The sequence below is a fragment of the Euprymna scolopes genome, chromosome 32 (assembly GCF_053919585.1).
Source record: "Euprymna scolopes isolate OS-2025 chromosome 32, ASM5391958v1, whole genome shotgun sequence".
In the NCBI taxonomy this organism is placed as follows: domain Eukaryota; kingdom Metazoa; phylum Mollusca; class Cephalopoda; order Sepiida; family Sepiolidae; genus Euprymna; species Euprymna scolopes.
The window spans coordinates 57,995,086-58,011,822 of NC_136513.1; the positions used below are offsets into that span (position 1 = coordinate 57,995,086).

The following is a 16,737-nucleotide window of genomic DNA, read 5'->3' on the forward strand; positions in this document are numbered from 1 at the left end:
TGTTGCCATTGATGGTAGAGTATTCAGTATAAATGTCTACAAGTGATCTTAGGATGTGATGTAAGAGATCATTAATGTAGATTAGAGAGAGAGTTGGGCTCAGGATCGACCCCTGAAGGACTCCAGCATTAATACTGTGAGCTTCTGATTTCTGCCGATCAACCACTACTAATTTTGAATTCAAGACCTCATATTCCTTTTGCAAAAAAAGCAAAAAAAAAAAAACTGTTGACACCATTCCATTTTTAAGTATACTTTTCAAATAGTCATACTAATAAATGCGTCGCCTAGCATCGAATGTTAGCAAAAGGGGTAGACAAGATTTAGTATAATCATTAGCACATACAATATTTATAATAATAATTGCTATCCTGTTTCTACTTGTTATTTAACTTGAGTGATAATATTATAGTTCATACAAACATATATGTATATACACACACACTTAATCTTTATATTTTACCACTTAATATTCGTTTCCTAGTCATTATTTTCCTTTTACATTTATTTACTAATTAGTTTGGTTTTGTAAGATACTCATAATTTCACTTTGTTTTCCATGCATATTAGTACTATCATAAATTTTCTTTAATTCACATATAACACATTATATCATGCATTCTATTTTACATTTCACACATTACAGTACTGTGTGTCCATGTCAAAACTATTATTTCAATTATTCCTGTATTTATGCATCATCAATTTCAATTATTTCTATATTTAATTTTAATTATGATATATGCCGTAGTTATATAATTTACTTATTACTTAATGTATATTATTTGGTAATAGTCATTGCATCCATTCATCTAATCAATTATCTTCTAATAAAGTATATAATGTTTGTATATTTGAGGTTTCTGAAATTTGGAGAGGGTTTAATATTAGTGTTTTGATTTTAGCATGATATTTTATATATATATATATATATATATATATATATATATATATATTTTTTTTACAAGGTGGTCACCACTTATCAAGGCCCGGAAGCCACTCAGAGATAAGAGTTATTGCGTGTACAGTACATAAGTATTGGAGATTTGATAAAGCATCTTACTTAAGGGGGCGGTTCATCAGGAATTTGTTTATGTTTGATTTGAAGACATCCAAGTTGTAGTCAGGTGGGAAATAGACAAACAGAACAGAGTTCCACAGACATGCACTTCTAAGAAAGAAGCTTTGTTCATGGAATCTACGTTTTCGTTTTGGCACAGACAAAGAGTGGGGAAAATTTTTGGCAGTGGTTTCAGCTAGACAGGTGTTTTTCGTGAAAGATTGGCGAGGGGGGTGCAGAGATTGGAGCTCAGACGAGCACGTGCCATGGAAGTAACGATTAAACAAAGACAGGCTCGCAATGTCTCTCCTGTAGGAGAGAGGTTGCAGGGAAGAGAAAAGGGCATCCCCCACTAAGCCACAAAGCCTATTTTGTGCTCTGTCAAGGCAGGATAGGCTGTTTTTAGCAGCTCCTGCCCAGATGTTGCAGCAGTACTCCATGCTTGGATGTACTTGGTTTTTATATAAATATCTTCTGGAGCAGTAGAAGGATCCTAACATTTTTCCAGCGACCTTGGCAACTGACTTGATGTACGTGTTCCATTTCAGGTCAGGAGTAAAGATCAAGCCCAGAGCTTATCAAAACATGGAGCTTCCCCTAGACGAGAGCCATCCATTTCAATTGATACCAGATTGGGATCAGAGCATTGATGATGTAAAGATAGGAGCTTGGTTTTAGATGCATTAAAAGTAACCAGCCATCTCTTCCCCCACTGTACCACACGCTCAAGATCAGAGGAGAGAGAATCAGAGAGAACTTTGTCATTTACAGCCTTTGCTGTGTTGCCATAGATGGTTGTGTCATCAGCATAGATGTCAATGAATGATTTAAGTATGTGTTTTGGGAGATCATTTATGTAGATCAGGAAGAGAGTGGGCCCAGGATGGACCCCTGAGGGCCTCCAGCATTAATACTGAGGGCCTCTGATTTCTGCTCATAAACCACTACTCTTATGAACCTAGAAATGATTTAATGATTGAGAAATCATTTCCAGTTATACCGTAGTTGGAAATCTTGTTAAGTAGGCCCTTATGCCATACCTTATCAAAGGCCTTTGATATATCAAGAGCAATTGCTCTAGAAAGGAAACCTTTGTCAAGAGATTCACTAATCCTATGAGATATAACCATTAGCACATTTGCTGTAGATCTGGCAGAACGGAAACTATATTGTGTGTGACTAAGAAGGTTACATATGTGTAAAATGGAAGTTTCCAGCAATAAAAAAAAACATAGAATATTTGAACTTTTTAGATTTCTATTAAAAAAACAAGTGGGTAAATCTTTTTAGTGGAGATATTGAAGAAGTCTGAATCAATTAATTAAGAGCTGTGTATTATAGCGGTCAGGAAATCCTATTTAAAACTTCTCTGCTCAGTTAAATATAAATTATAATTCATTGAAAGTTGTTTATAAGAGTCAATGTTTAAATGAATTTCATATTAGGAATAGAGTTCAGTGAGGAAGTTTGAATATTTCATTGAATAGGTTTTGATTAAGCAGAAAAGAACGTAGTGATTTGAATAGTCAGTATATGTGTATGTAAGTATGAGTATGCATAGTATACCAACAGAAATGAAACCCAACAGAGAGCTGCAATGGGTGCCAGTTGGTGGATTTCTGCTCAACTGGTTTATTGAAGAAAAACCTGACTCTTTTAAGGGATCAAAGTTACTCCCAGAAAGACCATTTCAAATAAATTCAATTTTCTAATTGGTTCAAAATATAATTATTTTTAATCAGAGTAGTATATGCGCTGATAATGTGCATACAAATGAGCTTATGGATGTTTATTTTGGACACCAAGGTGTAAACAGCGACCGCTACATATATGCTCTCCTTTTTCTATTTATTATAATTTTCTCTATATAACCGTTTATTTTATTGATTTTTTTTATATAATATTTTTGATGTTGAAACTTTCCCTTTTATAAGTAACACCCTAATATCTTATTTCATTTATTTATAATATTACCCTAATGTATTAGTATCTTTACTGTGATACATGAGTTACATTTTCATCTTTTATTAGAAGTGTATTTACTAGCCTTCATGAAGGCAGTCTATTTGTTTTTTGTTTTTTGTTTTTCTTTCTTTAAGTGCGTTTATATGAAACTTTAGTGATATAGTGGTTTTATTCATATCTATATTACATGTTTTTTTAAATTGCTGGCATATGGTTATAGTATCTGAATTTGAACAGCAGTCCATATAACCAATATATGCTAATGACTTATCACTCGCTGTTATATTACACTTATATACAATACTTTTTGTCAGACATTCACCTTCAATAGGGATTCATCTTTATGTCTTCAGCTAGATTTTCTTTCAAGTCTTAAATTCTCCTGATTCATAGTATTCAACTTTAGTTTCCTATGTTTTGATTTAGTTGAGGAAATTATTAGATTTTTTAATGTTTATCATAGTGGAATAAGATAACTTTATTTTATTTTTATTAAGTAGTTTATTAGTATTGCATTCTCATAAAATTATTATCAATTATTTTATGAAATTCCTTGGGAATACCAGTTTTTACATAATACTAAATGGAGGGTTGAACAAGGTCATTTTCCTTTTTCTAGTGTTTTGCATATTATTCACATCCTTATTAATATTAAGGATCAATTTCTATCTATAATTTATATTATCACTATTTGGTGGGGTGATCCATCTTCCACTATCAATGTTGACCATATTTCCTATACTGTTTAATTATGAGTTATTATTTGTGGTGTTCCCTTCGTTTCCAAATGATTTATAATATTTATATTATTGTTTGTTTCTTTTTTTCCTGAAGACCATATTGTAGGATGTTATATTGTTTGTGTTATTGTTTAATTGCAATAATTTTAATTTAATTGTCTGACAAAAAAGGTATTGAAGTGTAACAATAAGTGATAACGCAAGATATATAGCATGTTCAAAACGCATGATTTATAGCATGTTCAAAATGCAAAATATATAGCATGTTCAAAATGCATGATTTATAGCATGTTCAAAATGCAAGATATATAGCATGTTCAAAACGCATGATATATAGCATGTTCAAAACGCATGATATATAGCATGTTCAAAACGCATGATATATAGCATGTTCAAAATGCGTGATTTATAGCATGTTCAAAATACATGATTTATAGCATGTTCAAAACACATGATAGCATGTTAAAAATGCATGATTTATAGCATGTTCAAAATGCATGATATATAGCATGTTCAAAACGCATGATTTATAGCATGTTTAAAATACATGATATATAGCATGTTCAAAACGCATGATATATAGCATGTTCAAAATACATGATTTATAGCATGTTCAAAATACATGATTTATAGCATGTTCAAAATACATGATATATAGCATGTTCAAAATGAATGATATATAGCATGCTCAAAACGCATATATAGCATGTTCAAAACGCATGATATATAGTATGTTCAAAATGCATGATATATAGCATGTTCAAAATGCATGATATATAGCATGTTCAAAATGCATGATATATAGCATGCTCAAAATGCATGATATATAGCATGTTCAAAATGCATGATATATAGCATGTTCAAAATGCATGATATATAGCATGTTCAAAATGCATGATATATAGCATGTTCAAAATGCATGATATATAGCATGTTCTAAATGCATGATATATAGCATGTTCTAAATGCATGATATATAGCATGTTCTAAATGCATGATATATAGCATGTTCAAAATGCATGATATATAGCATGTTCAAAATGCATGATATATAGCATGTTCAAAATGCATGATATATAGCATGTTCAAAATGCATGATATATAGCATGTTCAAAATGCATGATATATAGCATGTTCAAAATGCATGATATATAGCATGTTCAAAATGCATGATATATAGCATGTTCAAAATGCATGATATATAGCATGTTCAAAATGCATGATATATAGCATGTTCAAAATGCATGATATATAGCATGTTCAAAATGCATGATATATAGCATGTTCAAAATGCATGATATATAGCATAGTTTAAAACGTATGATATATTGCATAGTTTAAAACGCATGATATATAGCATAGTTAAAAACGCATGATATATAGCATAGTTTAAAACGCATGATATATAGCATGTTCAAAATGCATGATATATAGCATAGTTTAAAATGCATGATATATAGCATAGTTTAAAACGCATGATATATAGCATAGTTTAAAACGCATGATATATAGCATAGTTCAAAACGCATGATATATAGCATAGTTTAAAACACATGATATATAGCATGCATGATATATAGCATGTTCAAAATGCATGATATATAGCATGTTCAAAATGCATGATATATAGCATAGTTCAAAACGTATGATATATAGCATGTTCAAAATGCATGATATATAGCATGTTCAAAATGCATGATATATAGCATGTTCAGAACGCATGATATATAGCATGTTCAAAATGCATGATATATAGCATAGTTCAAAATGCATGATATATAGCATAGTTCAAAATGCATGATATATAGCATGTTCAAAACGCATGATATATATAGTATGTTCAAAAACAAATTGTGATTACTGCATGTGAAATGCCTGTGTATAGGCTTTTAAGTCTTTAAGAATGTATTTTTTATGCACTTTTTTGCACTGATGAGCTGCCCAGCTGTAAGTAAAATTGTCTGTGTGTTTGTGTACCAAATAACTCTGTCAATTTTCAGTCTACAGACTCGAGACTTTATATAAGGGGTATTGAGATTGGGAAAATCTTTTTAATCGGTTTTCGACCAGATCAAAGTTCAACGATTTTATCTTTGAAAATTCTACCAAACTCCTTTGTCAATTTGGGGTCTAAACACTTTAAATTTTAGATATAGGTTACTTGGACATGGATCAAACTTTTTAATTTGATTTGAGCCTAAAACAATAAATGTTAAAGGGTCAAAATTGAGGTCAAAGTTTTTAAAAAATTGACCTCTGTGATCTCTACCAAATTACTCAGCCAATTTTTGGTCTAAACATTTGAAATTTTACATAAAGTGTATTCAGACACAGGGCAAGTTTTTTAAGCGATTTTTCACTGGAAATTTGGCTGCCCAGGGGTCAAAGTTAAAAAGATTTAATCTATGCGGTCTCTAGCAAACTATTCAGCCAATTTTGGGTCTAAATATTTGAAATTTTACATAAAGGATATTCAGACATGCAGCAAGCAAGTTTTTGGGCGAAAATTTGGCTGAAAAGAGGTCAAAGTTTAAAGAATCGACATTTGGAGACTCTACCAAACTCCTCCCCCAATTTTGGGTCAAAACACTTGAAATTTTAGATGTATGTTACCTGGACATGAGTCAGATTTTTTAATATAATTTTAATGTAATTTTTTAATATATATATCCTTATGCACATAGAGTTATGAACAGTACACTGGGCCAGAGCAAAGCCGGACTGAATTGCTAGTAATTCATAATTAAGAACCATTAATATATGTTTAAATACCATTTATGAGCTGAAACGATTGTGTGTTGCCAATAAAACCTTAACTTTTTGAAATGAACAATAAAATGAGTGCCTCTTCTTGGTAAAGCAGTACACTATAAAAATATAGCTTTAGTATTGCACTCAATAACTATCTAAAAGAATTTTGTGTTATATGCTTATATATTTAAATACTAGCAGGGATACCCGATGCTGCCTGGGACTGAATGATGATCAACGAATGTTTCACACTCCAGTATTTTCATTGTCATCAAAATCGATGAAATCGCTCATTTTTCAATCAAATCGATTGATTGCATTGTCTAATTGGAGGCCCTTTGTGATGCACATGGAGAAAGCTTCACATGCGTCTTCACTGTGAAGAAGTTCAAAATATATTATACTAGAGAACCTACTATTGATTTTTTAAAATTATTTTTTATATATAATGGCTTGAATTTAAGTTTAAAATGAAAAAGTCAAGTATCATGCTTCAATTGTGGTCTGAACAGAAACATTATTCTCGAATGTGCTCCTGTCATATCAAAGAACTTAATGTTGATTTTATATGTCGGATCTTTTGGCTTGCATGGTAATAAAACTTCTCAAATACACTTTTGATGTTTGGCTGTGTAAGGTGTTAACTTTGGTCAAAATCGCCTGTTTCTTCTTTCATCTGATTATTTTGATTATTGATAATAAATAAATTTCAATACAAAACTTATTGATAATAAATAAATTTCAATACAAAACTTATTGATAATAAATAAATTTCAATACAAAACTTATTGATAATAAATAAATTTCAATACAAAACTTATTGATAATAAATAAATTTCAATACAAAACTTATTGATAATAAATAAATTTCAATACAAAACTTATTGATAATAAATAAATTTCAATACAAAACTTACTGATAATAAATAAATTTCAATACAAAACTTATTGATAATAAATAAATTTCAATACAAAACTTATTGATAATAAATAAATTTCAATACAAAACTTACTGATAATAAATAAATTTCAATACAAAACTTATTGATAATAAATAAATTTCAATACAAAACTTATTGATAATAAATAAATTTCAATACAAAACTTATTGATAATAAATAAATTTCAATACAAAACTTATTGATAATAAATAAATTTCAATACAAAACTTACTGATAATAAATAAATTTCAATACAAAACTTATTGATAATAAATAAATTTCAATACAAAACTTATTGATAATAAATAAATTTCAATACAAAACTTATTGATAATAAATAAATTTCAATACAAAACTTATTGATAATAAATAAATTTCAATACAAAACTTACTGATAATAAATAAATTTCAATACAAAACTTATTGATAATAAATAAATTTCAATACAAAACTTATTGATAATAAATAAATTTCAATACAAAACTTACTGATAATAAATAAATTTCAATACAAAACTTATTGATAATAAATAAATTTCAATACAAAACTTATTGATAATAAATAAATTTCAATACAAAACTTATTGATAATAAATAAATTTCAATACAAAACTTATTGATAATAAATAAATTTCAATACAAAACTTACTGATAATAAATACATTTCAATACAAAACTTATTGATAATAAATAAATTTCAATACAAAACTTATTGATAATAAATAAATTTCAATACAAAACTTATTGATAATAAATAAATTTCAATACAAAACTTATTGATAATAAATAAATTTCAATACAAAACTTATTGATAATAAATAAATTTCAATACAAAACTTACTGATAATAAATAAATTTCAATACAAAACTTATTGATAATAAATAAATTTCAATACAAAACTTATTGATAATAAATAAATTTCAATACAAAACTTATTGATAATAAATAAATTTCAATACAAAACTTATTGATAATAAATAAATTTCAATACAAAACTTATTGATAATAAATAAATTTCAATACAAAACTTACTGATAATAAATAAATTTCAATACAAAACTTATTGATAATAAATAAATTTCAATACAAAACTTATTGATAATAAATAAATTTCAATACAAAACTTATTGATAATAAATAAATTTCAATACAAAACTTACTGATAATAAATAAATTTCAATACAAAACTTATTGATAATAAATAAATTTCAATACAAAACTTATTGATAATAAATAAATTTCAATACAAAACTTATTGATAATAAATAAATTTCAATACAAAACTTATTGATAATAAATAAATTTCAATACAAAACTTATTGATAATAAATAAATTTCGATACAAAACTTATTGCTAATAAATAAATTTCAATACAAAACTTATTGATAATAAATAAATTTCAATACAAAACTTATGTAAGAACACTGCTAGGCACATAAAGTACCTTCATACGAAATTTCATAAAAATCAGCCCAGCTGTGTATATATATATATGTATGTATATGTGTATATATAGGTATGTATATGTGTATATATATGTCGGTATATGTATGTATATGTGTATATATAGGTATGTATATGTGTATATATATGTCGGTGTTACAGAGTTTTAGCTTTATATGTATATATACCAGTGACCGTCTTCAGTGTCATGTCTGCTTGTGCATGTGAATTTTGCCGGCAGGACTAGTCATTTTCATCTCATGGACTTTCAGTACCTGGGGGAGTGGCACTCGTCTGACAAGACGTTGCAATCATCATTGTATGTTAATATATGTACTAGTGTACGTATACCTATTTGTAAATGTATGTATATATGTGTGTGTGTATATATGTTTGTGTGTTTGTATATACGTATATATATTTGTGTGTATGTATGTATATGTATATATGCATGTATGTGCATATATATGTATGTGTAGGCATATGTAGGTAACTTTATGTATATGTATGTATATGTGCATACATTTGTACGTATATGTATGTGAATATGTATGTATATGTGTGTATGCATTTGTATATGATATTATATATGTGTATGTATATGTTTGTATGTATGTGTTATATGTATTGTGTATGGATGTATGGATATGTGCATGTGTGTATGTTTATGTGTATGTATATATATGTATGTATGCCAAGGACCGTCTTCAATGTCATGTCTGCTTGAGCGTGTGAATTTGCTGGCAGGACTAAAAAAAACAAAAAAAAGGTGATCTTCGGGCTTGTGGACTTTCAGTGATTGACGGAGTGGCACTTGTCTGACAAGACGTTGCAATCATCATCATATATATGTATGTATATATATGTGTATATATATATATGTATATACAGGGTGTCCATAAAGTCCGTTTGCACTTTAACAAATTTTTAACTTTGTATTTGCAATAGAAATAATCTGAAAATGGATTTGAAAGAAGTAAATCTATATTGTTTAAACTTTTATTGAAATTTTATTTAACTTCCCACATGCCCTCCATCATTAGCAATACAAAGGGTAATACGATTTTTCAGTTCACGAAAAACATTTGCCAAATGATTATAGTAATGCCTGAAATCACATTAGTTATTCTAGCTTTCAAATCTTCCAATGAACTAGATTTGGTTGCATACACCTTTGTTTTCACATGTCCCCATGAAAAAAAATCTAATGAAGTCAAAAAAAAAAAAAAAAAAATCTAGCGAATGTGGAAGCCAATGAAATGGTCCACCCCTTCCGATCCATCTATTAGGAAATTCCTGATTTAGAAACTGTCTAACATGCCGAGCATAGTGACAAGGAGCTCCATCTTGTGTGAAACACTGTATCATCTTTCAAGTTTAATTTTTCAAGTTGCGGAATAAAGTAATTCTGCAACATATCTAAGTAGCTGTCACTGTTAATAACACAATGTTCAAAAAAATATGGCCCTATGATTCGATTTATTCCCAAAGCACACCACACATTAACTTTAAGAGAGTCCCTTTCATATTCAACAGTTTCCTTTGGATTTTCAGTTCCCCAAATTCGGCAATTATGCCTGTTGCCTTTGCCACTAATGTGAAACTAATGTGAAATGTTGCTTCATCAGAAAACAGTAAATTACTCACAAATGCATCATCATTGCAAATTGTTTCATTGAACTGGTGACAGAAAGTTAGCCGTGCATAATAATCCTCTTCTAACAACTGTTGATGTAATGGAATTTTGTAAGCTTTAATATGAAGTTTTGCCTGCAGAATCTTATGCACAGTAGATTTTGGCAGCCCGAGCTCCAATGATGCCCGTCTTACAGACTTTCTTGGACTTGCAGTAAAGGATTCTTCTATGGAAACAACACTTTCGTCATTGACACATGGCCTTCCAGACTGTGGTTTATCATGGACAGAGTCTGTCTCTTTAAATTTTTTCATCCATTTAACAATGTTGTTCTTATGAGGCACTTTTTTTATTGTATATAAATTCCGGAGTTGGTAAAATTGTTGTATAGCAGGACCTAAGCAAAATTTTTTACAGTACATATTAAAAATTAGTAACAAAATATACTACAGTATATAATACACATGTATATAATCAAATAACAAATAACACTTTAAAGCAGGGCAAATACTGTAACCAGGAGTCGGAAAAACATTGTATTTCACATTGTAACCTGAAAAAAATATATCCCGGGGCTACCATATCCCGGGGTTCTACTGTGCTTATACTTTGTCATGGATGACAGAACAAAAGGAATTTACACTAAATAACTACAAATTATTGAATTTGTCAATATGTGCCTGAAAGAGGTCAAGGGTTATATCAGAATATTGTGAATAACATGCAAGATGAGAAAAGTAGTCTTAATAAATGAAATAATACAAATTATTAATCCTCATCTCAAAAATTCTGAAACAAAAAAAATATTCAAATTTCTTCATTAATTCTGCCTTCTATGCTTGAAAATTATATTCTTAACAAAATAATTGCAAATTTATTAAAAAGTAGCCATTAAAATAATGTCTAAAACATTTTTATAAAAATCAAAAATTAGTCTGTATTTCTTGAATAAGCTAATAATATGAACATTTTCATAAACATAAGGCATTTCTAATCTTCATTGCTTCTATTTACGGAATGTGTTGTCTTTTTCAGGAAAGTTTGGTTAAGAACCACTGGCAGTCCAGCATCTGTTATCGACCGATGTGAGTTCCGAAATGAACATGAATTGGTTACCATTGAATACAAAGACTTCATCATCCGACACTAGTATTCATCAAAATTTTTGAAAACAAGTGGCACTCAAAATTAGTTGATCATGTTGCGTGCATTGAATTCAAAATTCTTAGTTTTAAAGAACATTTCTTCAAAACAATTTTCATATTTTTTCTTTATATTTGTTTATGATTTGTATTTATTTCGTGAATGTTTTTATGTATAAAAAATTTAAACTAATTATATTAAAGCAGGTAACTCCCAAAATGGCCGTTAAAATTTATTGTCTAGTTATATCTGATTTTCCAAGCAGTAATGGGGCAAATTAATCCACTGTATTGATTTATTGTGTAATTTATATGAATTTCTTTTTTTATAAACTTTGTTTGATTTTATTATTTGTTTCTTATAAATAAGAAAATATACCCTCAGTCTTGGTGTCAATCATGATAATTTTTAATAAAAACTGTTTACGTTTATTATATGTTACTTAATTTATAATTATTGGCAAAATACAAATGAAAACTATGTCTGCAAAAATCAGAAAACCATATTTGTAAACTAAATGTGCCCTTTCACTGTTTGGAAAATCAAACATAACTGAATGTAATTTGAAAGCAATTTTGGGAGCTAATCCCTTTAATTTAGCAAAATATCTTTATAAAATAAGCAAAACCAAAGGACATTCAAAATTTCTTTGATTCTTTTACTATTTCACAAATTTATAGTATTTTTAATTTTAAAGTCACAGTTAAATATTGTTATAGAATTATTTAAAAACTTCATTGATGAATCATCTAATCAGGTATGGATTTTAATTCTCCAAAATTTAATGATAAGTGCAAAGTAAATATATGTGTATATTTATATATATTTATATGTATATATTTATTTATATTTACATGTGTAAATTTAAATATATATTTATATGTGTATATTTATTTATATTTACATGTGTAAATTTAAATATATATTTATATGTGTATATTTATGTATTTTTCGATTCTTCAGACCATTGTGTTTATCTTGAATGTTATTTTCCTGTTTCCACCTTCTTCAGATTTATCTTGCTGAATCTTTCTTCTAAACTCACAAATCTCCAAAGGATTTTGAACTGAACCCTTTATTTTATCCATGGAGATACCATGCTTTCGTACCATTAGTCATGTCTAGGTAGAAGTTCCAAGTAATTCACAATTGCATTTTGGGTGTCACATGCTCTGAGGATTGAACCATCGACCTTCAGAAGACTAACTTTTTACAACTGAATTTTACCAGGTCTGTACAAATACAAATGCAAATTACTTAAGACTTTTACACAATCATTGTTAATAGAACAAGAGTATGCAACCTCGACACATCTGAAAAAGATTGGAGGTTACATCGACCGAAACATAAAAATAACATTCAAGATAAGAACATACAAAGAATCTAAATATATATTTATATATATATATACATTTAATTTTATAATATATTTAACATGAAAAATTAGGCAATGTTCAAGAAGCATCTATAGACTTATAAGTTTAAAAAAAACTTGACAGTTGAAGTGACTCAAAATATTCAGCTCATGAAGAAAAAAAATGCAAGAGAGAACGTGCAGATGGTGATTGACAAAATTATCAGTTGAACATTTTCACAAATAAGTCTTCTACATTTTCTTGCAAAAATTTCTAGGCTTCGAAAATGAATTGTTTGAAGGCAACAATAAATTTTAAGTTGAGTTAAACAGGTGTCTTTATGACAGCTATTTCCCAGTTTTATTAAATTATTGAAGATGACAAGGAAAGTTTCATCCCAAATTCTTCAATCGATACTGCAGAGTTTTCTTTAAATGATGCCATAATGAACATCATACTCAATTAGATATCCTCATCATTCTCATTTCATATCTGAATTTTTAAAACCATCATTTTTCTCTATAAGTGGTATGAATATTTTGAATCACTTTGACTGCATGGATACATTTTGAAAGCTAACAAACACTGTGCACCTTGAATGGTTTTAACGACTCTGGTGTCTAACTCTGTCCCGTGGAGAGGCATAGTAAATAGGTACAATTAGATTTTAAGCTCTTTTTTACAGAGAAATTTTAATTAATTTATCCTGTAAAATGAAAGTTTATGAAGTCCAATATGTTTAAAGACACATTGGTGATATCTGAATATTACTTTGTTCAGTTACATATTCAATTATTAAATTTCAGGAAATTAATATCCATACAAAACTAGAAAAGATGTGACAGATGTGATGAAGTTAGTCATCATCCATTGTGTTCTCTAGGTATTATCATTTAGCAATTTCATCCCGGTGGCAAACTATAGGTCTTAGTTTGTTTTGTTTTATGTATAGTTAAAAATAAATGGCGCCAACTGACATAATAAGCCTACATTTTTTGTCATCTTGAAAACAATTTTTCACAGATCAACATTTTTGTTGTTTTCGTATGCAATTGGTGGAAAAAAAACTTGTTCGTTCAATTATTTTTAATAAAAATTGATCTCATTTTTCATTGACTGATTTTCATGAAATTTGGTTTCAAACGAGTGAATCTCAAAGTGAAGCCTCTACCTTGACCATCCCCATAAATGGACAGGTCTACATTTTGAAGTAAGCTTTCTCAAAGGTGCTGAATATCAGTTGCAATTTTAATTTAGTCTTTTGAAAAGTAATTAGAGATCGGGTGGCCGATTGCATATATATATATATATATATATATATATATATATATATATAATTTATAAACAATTCAAATACCACAAGTATATTTATATATTTAAAGCACATTCATATATGAAATATACCATATATCAAATAAAATGATACAAATGTGCTATAAATCTATATGAAATGTACCATATATGTTAAATAAAGTCACATGTTTTAACTTTAGTTGTATCCTAATGAGACAAGAAAATATCTTACCTTATTTTTACAAATATGTAAAATATTCAAATCTAAGATACAAATGCAGGTGTAAAATTAACGCAATTGATAGACTTTAGCTTCCACAGAATTCATATATTATGAGACAGGAAAATATATATTATGTCATAAATTGTAAATCACTTTGTATTACATACACGTTATATATGTTTGTGTATATTTACTATTGCTATGTCTTTTTGTCATTTTACTTCAGTAGAAGTTTTTTTTTAAATTTTTTTTTTACAAGATGGTCACCACTTATCAAGGCCCGGAAGCCACTCAGGGATAAGGGTTATAAGTTCCAAGCAGTCAATGATTCCTCTTCTTATGACTAATAGTTTATATGATGAGCATTGAAAATTTTCTTGACCTTTTTAACGCTGAGTTAGAAAAGAAATGAAGAATATTAATTTTCCTCTCCTTAATTGACCAGTTAACTATGTTATATCTTTCTTGTGGTCTATTGCTCTTACTTGATTCTAAGACAAAGATACATATAATCTGGTGGAGTATGCAACATCGTGCTGTTGCAAGAGACAAAATCACTTTGAAAAATATGCTGTTCCTTGCATGAGACAATGTGTAGCCATTTTGAGGTGATCTTATTTCAACTTCAAATATTGTTATTCTTTTATATTTAATCAGGGTTTATTTGTAATAGTTTCCTCATGCCATGTTGTCTTCACAAACCCTGGTGCAGAGAGACTTTAGTCATTCGAAGATAGTGTCTAGTAGGCATTCAAAGTATCTCTCTTTTAATTTTCTTATAAGTTTGTTGAAACTGGGGATGAGGCATCCTTCCAGATGCCAAACATTTACCCGCTAACTCAAATCTTCTAACCAAAAGATCTTTTTAAGATCTTGACCGTCCCTCTAAGTGCTATTGTTAGAACCTCTCTTGCACTTGGTTTACCGGGTATATTTGCCAGGTAGTTTTTGAAATTGTTTGTCTTTGAGTGTGAATGTGTAGACTGAGCCTACAATGATGATTGTATGCAATACGTTTGTGTCAACAGTTATCAAATAATCAAATAAAAAATTAACTACATTCTTTAAAATAATTTATAATATAGACTTGATCTGAATAATAATGTATCTTGATGAATATATTAACTTTAAATAGATTAAAATATATAAGTATGACACTGCCAGATTAAGACTTAATTTAAAATTGTGCTAATTAATTATATAGATATATAATGATAATATAAATTTACAAATATAAATTTATTTAACTTTATTTATAAGACATAAATATAGTTTGATTAAAGTTTTCTCACTGATTTAAAATATTTAGTAGGATGAATAAGAGTGAAAAAAGGTGAGTAAGAAAAACGTGAATAATTTTTTTGAATCTTAAAAAGTCTGAATTTTCTCCCTTAGCAAATTAGTATGACTATTTTCTATTTGATGGCAATATTCAATGTTGAATAAATGTTTACTTTTTATTTGTTATAAGAACGCTTTGCATTTCTTTTTTCCTGCATATGATTTGATTTTTTCCCAAATCTTGTTCTTATGAAGGAAGCTGTTGCTAAGAATTTTGTGTTATATTGTATAATTAAAAATAAATATTGACTGTTAATAATCGTAAACTTGTATACCATTGTGTGAACTCTTTATTTGGAATATAATGAAAATGTTAATACACACACATAAATATATATGTATTTATGATGCAAATTATGGAAATAATATTCCAATGTGATGTAAAAAAAAAAAAATATATATACACATATATATATATATATATATATATATACACATATGTGTGTGCGTGTGTTCCAGTATCACCACACAATCTCCCTCTCTCTCTCTCATGCTTTGAAATTTTTGAAATGGAGATTAATAATGTATTTAACTTAATTCAGCTGTAACCGTTAAACCTGGCCTTTGGGCCGAGATCAAAGTGTAGTATCTGTTCTTCAGATGCTACACTTCAATTTCTTATTCTCTGTCAGTAGAGGAGAAATCCTTCACGATTGAGACAATTTTTAATTTTTTTTTACCTTTTCTCCATGTTAAAAAACGACTCTGGGGTCTAACTCTTTCCCGTGGAGAGGCATTGTAAATAGGAACTGTTAACTCTCTTCAGGTGCATCTTTTGGAATTTTTCATTTAAAAATTTTTTTTTATTTATTCCATTTTCACCCCAAACAAGGCACAGTTCTACT

General features: G+C 28.4%; 1 long non-coding RNA gene across 1 annotated transcript in view; it reads left to right on the plus strand.

The window, feature by feature from the left end:
- LOC145256378 (uncharacterized) overlaps positions 1 to 16,164 on the plus strand; it is a 40,629-nt gene extending 24,465 nt beyond the window's left edge. The window contains exon 3 of the long non-coding RNA XR_013863984.1: positions 11,573 to 16,164. This is a non-coding gene — a long non-coding RNA (uncharacterized LOC145256378). The remainder of the gene's footprint in view (positions 1 to 11,572) is intronic.
- Positions 16,165 to 16,737: the final 573 nt, after the last annotated feature.